Source organism: Lolium rigidum, chromosome 5 (assembly GCF_022539505.1).
Source record: "Lolium rigidum isolate FL_2022 chromosome 5, APGP_CSIRO_Lrig_0.1, whole genome shotgun sequence".
Taxonomy (NCBI): domain Eukaryota; kingdom Viridiplantae; phylum Streptophyta; class Magnoliopsida; order Poales; family Poaceae; genus Lolium; species Lolium rigidum.
Window position 1 is genome coordinate 61,912,609 of NC_061512.1, and position 7,087 is coordinate 61,919,695.

At 47.1% G+C, this 7,087-nt stretch overlaps 1 long non-coding RNA gene across 1 annotated transcript; it reads right to left on the minus strand.

Annotated features, from left to right (window-relative positions):
* Window positions 1–524: 524 nt before the first annotated feature.
* Window positions 525–3,365, minus strand: LOC124651083. Its single transcript, XR_006987272.1, has 2 exons — window positions 3,279–3,365; window positions 525–832 (listed from the first exon to the last, which is right to left on the minus strand). It is a non-coding gene; the product is annotated as an uncharacterized LOC124651083 (long non-coding RNA).
* Window positions 3,366–7,087: the final 3,722 nt, after the last annotated feature.

Genomic DNA, 7,087 nt, shown 5'->3' on the forward strand with positions numbered 1-7,087 from the left:
AAGAAACAAGATAAGGTCGTTAGATAGCCATCATATTACTTTCTGATCTGCTACAAAAAAAATCTAGGTTGCTAAAAAGGAACCACAATCCAACATACACCGGAAGCAGAAAACCTCAATAATCATTTCTTATTAATTTATAGGAAGTATACAAATAGATAAACATAGAAACTTCATTTGATCAGTTAGAAATTGAAACAAGAGCGTGGAAATAACTTTAGCCTGATGTGTTACCTCAAGGCCACTTCTTGCGCTTAATCAGTAAACTGAATTTAAAGAAATAGAATAGTGATTAGAATGGGCTAAGGAAATCAACCTATCATTGGGTACTGGAATAAATACAATCAGACCATACAGCGAAAAGCACGAATCCTTACGGGAAACATTTTTCCGAAACAACAATGTAGTTACCACTTACGAAAGTTTCAAAAGTACAAATCTTGCTATTGCTACATATCGAACATCATAGCAAGTAAATTTTTGGGATTCACGAGATAATCAACAAAGAAAATAGAAAATGGCACTAATAAAAATGTCTGGAGTCAAGTTAGATTTAATAATGGAGTCGAATTAGAAAATGACACTAACAAAGATTGGTGCGGCAACACACATTTTAATGGATGGGTACTGAAAATGACACTAATAAAGATTGTCCCTGGTTATCCTTCGGTCACTCTTCCTCTCTGAGGGTGCATCAGTTTACCAAACTGTCATCATCAACTGGAGTCGAGCTATTTATTCGCCATGTCTGGATGACTAAATCATCCCACAACCTTCCTCCTGGCAGAAAATGTTTTCGGCGAAGTGGGGTCTTAAATTTTATTTAGTTGGCCTACATAGACATAAGGGCAGAAACAACATGTCAGTGGCGGAAAGTTGGAGACTGAAGGCGATAATGTTGCTCAGGTAAGGAAGATCATAGGCAGGTGCTCCCATCTTGACCAGCAGCATGGTCTGGAACTTTTACAAGGTGTGCTGGCATGTTGTCAAAGCGGATGTGTTGGCTGCGCTCCACGCGTTGTTCATTGGCCAGGGACAACACTTTGGCGCCCTCAATACCGCGTTGATCTCCCTCATCCCGAAGAAGGACCAGGCCGTAGAGCTCAAGGACTTTCGTCCTATAAGCCTTGTCCACAGCTTCTCTAAGCTTCTGGCCAAAGTGTTGGCTCTACGCCTAGCCCCGAGGATGCCGGAGCTGGTGGATTCTAATCAAAGCGCTTTCGTTCGCGGCCGATGCATACACGACAACTTCGTCCTCGTGCAGCAATCCGCCAGGACCCTCTTCAGAACCAAGACGCCCTCGCTGCTCTTGAAGCTGGACATCGCCCGCGCGTTTGACAGCGTTTCGTGGCCGTTTCTCATCAGCGTTCTGCGGCAGCGCGGCTTCGGCCACAGGTGGATCTCGTGGATCATCCTGCTCCTCTGTACGGCCACCACTCGTGTGACGGTCAACGGCAGGCCCGGCCCCTCCTTTTCCCATGGCAGGGGCCTGCGCCAAGGAGACCCGATCTCCCCGCTGCTCTTCATCATTGTGATGAATGTTTTGCCGGCCATGTTTCGCCAGGCGGAAGAACGAGGGCTGCTGGGGGATCTCCGTCATCTGGGGATCATGCACCGTGTGTCCCTTTATGCGGATGACGTCGTCATCTTCGCGCAGCCCCGTCTCGGCGACTTAACGGTGGTGCGTGAGATCCTGGGTTGCTTTGGCCAAGCATCCGGCTTAGTGGTTAATTTCCTCAAGAGCGTGGCTATCCCCATCAGGTGCACGGAGCAGGTGCTGCTGGCAGCCACCCCTGCGCTGGGCTGCCCCGTTGGACACTTTCCGTGCAAATATCTGGGGCTGCCCCTCTCCCTATGCAAGCTCCAAAAGATGGATGTCCAACCCTTAATCGACAAGCTCGCTCGGAAACTCTCCTTTTGGAAAGCTAGGCTCCTCTCCAAAGAGGGCCGGGCGTCCTTTGTCCAGGCGGTGATGACCTCCACCGTCATCTACCAACTCATCGCCTTGGATGTTGATCCTTGGGTGCTGCAGCTCATTGATAAGCTGCGCAGAGGCTTCCTATGGGTCGGGCAAGAAGAAGCTCGTGGCGGCAATTGCCTGGTGGCCTGGCACTCGGTTTGCCAGCCCAAATCGCTGGGTGGGCTCGGCCTCCACAACCTCAGATGGCTTAATGCCTCCCTCCGCGCAAGGTGGATCTGGTTCCTCCGGACGAGTACGTCCAAGCCCTGGCTCGGTTTGGACCTGGTTGTCTCTAAGGATGCCCTGGCCATCTTCAATGCAGCGATCCGCGTCACGGTGGGCACGGGCGATCAGGTGCTCTTCTGGACGGATCCTTGGATTGACGGTCTCAGCGCCACCGCCATCGCTCCGGCAGTAGTCGCCCTTGTGCGCCCAAGCCGTCGGCGCACGGCCACGGTCCAGCACGGCCTCGTTGCAAACCGGTGGACGGCCGATATCGGTGGGCCGCTATCCGTCGACGCAGTGGTGCAGTTCCTTGGTCTTTGGACGAGGATCCAGCGCGTCCAGCTATCCCCTGGAAGTGCGGATTCGTTTGCCTGGAAGTTCAGCGCAGACGGCGTGTACTCCACCAGATCGACTTATTTAGCTTGCTTTGCCGGGCGCACCGAGCATCCAGCTGCCAGGCAGGTCTGGAACTCCTTCGCGCCGCCAAAATTCAAGTTCTTCGGCTGGCTTGCTGTGTGGGGCAGATGTTGGACCGCGGATCGCCTACAACGGCGCGGACTCGCCAATAATGGGGCATGCCCTCTCTGCGTGCGGACAGACGAAACACTGGACCACCTTCTCCTCCAGTGCCCTTTTGCCCGCACGATCTGGCTCCGCGTCTTCCGACAGCAGGGGTGCCTGCAACTGCTTCCATCCGCGACGGCATCCCTAATCAGCTGGTGGCCAGAAGCGGAAGCTGCGACAACCACCAAGCGCAGGCGCGCCACCAACTCCATCATCCTCCTCACCCTGCGGTCCCTTTGGCTCGAGCGAAACGCGAGGGTTTTTGATGGGGCATCATGCTCGGCTACTGCGCTCGCCAACCGCATCTTAGACGACTGGAAGAGCTGGTTGGTGGCCAGGTCCTTAGGTAGGGGTAGATCGGTGAGGGGAATAGGATAGTGTGCTATCTCGCTGGCCTGCGTCTCGCCCGCCATGGGTGTTCATGCAGCCGTCTCTGTAACCTGTGGATCCTTTATCCTTAAGCTTAATATAATGACCGCAGATCTCCTGCGAGTCCTCAAAAAAAAAAAAAGGTGCTCCCATCTCTTACCTAGTTATACATATCTTCCACTTTGAACGTCAAAAAGAGTCCGCGTGAGATTTATCCCAACACAATTTATTTAGAATACAACGCATCGTCGCATCCTTCACCTCAAAATACCCATATTTTAGTGATGTTTGGAAAAATCCTTCTTGTCCTTCATCTATATACAGAAATTATAAATGTACTGGTGTGCAGTAAATTGGAGAGGGGCGTGCTGCATACCTGACCAGTAGAAGATATTTTTGTGAATGACTATCTTTTTGGCGTCAAGTCTAATTGTCAATAATTCACAATGCTTTTTCTGTGGTATTTCTTTAACCTGCATAAACAAGTTCATTTTTTTACTGGAACATATTAGAGCTATCAAGGCTACTAAATCATGTGCAAGTAAACTAAAGGAACAATACTAATCTTTCTTAATAGCCTATCTTCGAGGACAATACAAAATATTTATGTTGAGCGAGATGTTAATAATTCAAAAACTTACGGAAGAGCTAAGAAGAAGACAATCATCAAAATTCAAATCCAAGATCTTGAAAGGGAAAGAACCTGTATGTGTGATGCCAAAGAAAAGTTATTGCTCTTCATAAATCGCCAATGAGACCATGGTCATCAAAGTTGGTTGCGCAACCGATAGTGTTGCAGGGCCCGTGTCACCTCCATAAATATCTAGCAGCAATTTTAAAAAAACCCTATCAAACGGTTAAATATGATCGAAAATGGATAGAACCAGATCATATTAAGGCTTTGCCTCCATCTAGGACATACTGATTTTTTCTGCATTTCAGTATACTGTGCAACCTGAAGCATACAGACAACAATAATACCATGTCATGAATAACAATTTAACGCCCAAAAAATATGGGTAAGAAAGCATGAACACATGACGTATGGTAGTACACTTAATTATCGAGCTGGCAGACATCGCAGATTGAATTCCGCGGACCGATACATAATCCTTCAAAAGTTTGCCTGTATCAGTGAAATCACTCGGTTGAAGAGTGGATTGTAGAGGAGAGACGTGAGAATGGTAGCAAAGATGAAGATAGATCAAACCTAACCGATGAGCATAGGTTCTTCAGGTAATGCTGCTGGAATATGAAGAGAGTGGGAAGAGCATCAGGCGAAGAGCGTATATATACATGAGCACGAACTCGAAAGGCCGACGAAACATAAACGTACCTCCATTGATTCCAGCGGACAGGTTTCAATCGACCAAGGAGGCACCAACGACCTACTGCATAAGATGCGAGGATTCGCCTCTCCCTCACGCGTCCGAGAGGATCCCAATTCCCACCTCTCGGCCGCGGCGCCTCGATCTGCATCACGGGAAGGGCATCTCTCGTTTGGTCAACTGTACTCTAAATCCGGCTGAAATAGTAAAACGTGAAGATGCAGAGGTGGTGGCCGCAGGCGGAGGAGGAAAGGCGGCGCAGGCAGAACGAAGAATTTTTTTTCGAAAAGGGGGAAAAATCGCCCCAGCTTCTGCATCCAAAGGATGCACACGGCTTTTTATTAGATTATTATTCGCAAACCTTACAAGAAGAGTTGTTTTATGGTACCCTCAAATGAATTATAGCCATTAATTTCCGTCCAATCAATGGCTTAAATATAGTGATACCACACTCTAAAACTGGAGAGGTATGTTACATACCTCTGAGAATTTTCTCACCTCAGAAAAAAAAAACGTTGACGGGCCCAGCCCATTAGACTGGTCCAACCGACCAGCCCCAAGATCTACCGGTCACAGCCTGTCAGGTCCATCCTCGTTCTCCAGCGATGCTCCTGCCGGAGGTTCCGCCGCCGCCGCTCTCTGTCCATTGCCCAACTCCGGCGCCGCCGCCTCCTCGCCCCCTCCAGACAACATTAAATCCTGAAGTAGACCTACCCCCTCCGCCGCCCCCTTCCCCAATACGTCTCGACGGCGGCGGCCTCCCTCCAATCCGGTTCCTTGTGCGGCGGCTTCGCCGAGCATTTTAGCCACCGCCGAATCGACGCGGATCTCGGGCACCGGATTGGCCACCGGCTTTGCGGAGGGGCTTTATCTGGCGATCGGCATGAGGGAGAGGCGAGCGAGGGAGGCGATGAGCGGCATGGCGTCGCTGTGCTGCGCACGAGGAGCGGCGACTATCCCAACGTCCCCAACGTCGCTCTGACCACAGCGAAGCTACGTTTCCCCGACTAGCACTGTTGGTTCGCCTGGTCGCATCCTACACGACCCGCGGCCGGCGACGATCACCTGCGGTTGGAGCCTCCCCTCCAGCCTAGTTCGTCGTCTCCAGTGAAGGTAAATCCTCCATTTTTTTTCTCTGTTTCCTATTTCTTGCAATATGAGAATGGACACTTGGACAGGATGCATGTTTGTGCCGATAAGGGGATTAATGGAGTTACTTGTATGTAATGTGAAGCACTAGGTGAATGCCCGTGCGTTGCTACGGATGTATAAATTTGTTGAAATCTATTAAACATCATATTATGTAATAAATGCATTGTGCTTTCACTTCACGCCTCCTTTTCCCCCCTATCTTGCAAGAAGATAGCATGTTGTCTTCCTGCTCTACCCAACTTCACCTGACTTCACCATCACATGTCCCCCTCGAACAATATTCAAATAGTTATATGTGAAAATTTTACCATTCAACACATTTAAATTTATAAAGAAGAAAAGGTGGTATGAAATCATCAAGATCCTTAATCTCTTGCAATGGATTGTAGGATTATATTTTTTTTGTAAATGTAAATTCAATATCAGTGAATTGTTTTTCATCAATTTATGTTACCAAATACCGCTGTTAACATATTATTATTACACATGTTAGCATACCACTTTAATTTATCATACCAAGGACCAGAAATTACGTTTTAAAAGATAATATTTTGGTGAAAAAATGACAAATTGTGAATTATGAAATGACGGCTTCAGAATGCATTTCGTAAAGGAAGATCATATCACAGCTCATGAAGGCTTATCGCAAGACTACTCCATCCATTTTTTTTATCACAACTTGGGAACAACAATGTTCTCAACGAAGAAATTACCTTGAGCCCTTGAGAAGATCCCACACTGCTTCAAGAGCATCGACAATACATCTTCATGCAGATGTTATTTTCCAACATGAACACTTTAGACACCATGGCATAAGATGATGTGCAAGCAGGTAATCACAGCTAGCCTCCCTCAACTACCAGTGCATCAAAACATATATTTCCATCATGTTCATCAAGTAAGAAACACACATGCTTCTAGTATCCAAGTAAAACATCACACGACGCCTATTTCACGCACAATGAAGGGTAACAAGTCTGCATGTAGTAAATATGAGACTCTATTTCATCATCTTTGATGCAAGGAGTTTGTACAAGTGTTGAGTTAGTGGCAGCATGATTGACAAAACGATGACAGTTAGGAGACACTCGTAATGTTGTCCGCGAGAAATGCTATCTTCTCATGGAACTGAGAGGAAATATATAAATTATCTAATTGCATACGATATTTTTAAATAAATGCTTCATACATGAATTAAGCCCGTGTTGACATGTAGCATACTAAAAATATTACAATGAGCAATCCAGATTTGGTTACCAACCCTGCTCCGGAAGATCATAAATTTGTATATAGCATCAAGCCAAAAATCACCAGGTGAGATAATTTAACCCACTATGACCAGAATAACCACTTGAATAGCCAATATAGAAGATTTTTCTTTAGGGAAACATCCATCTATCTACAGATATAATGGCAACCATAGTAAAACATTGTTATCTTACCGTTGGCCTATTTAGGCATCTTCCGATATAAATAGCAAAGTCATGTA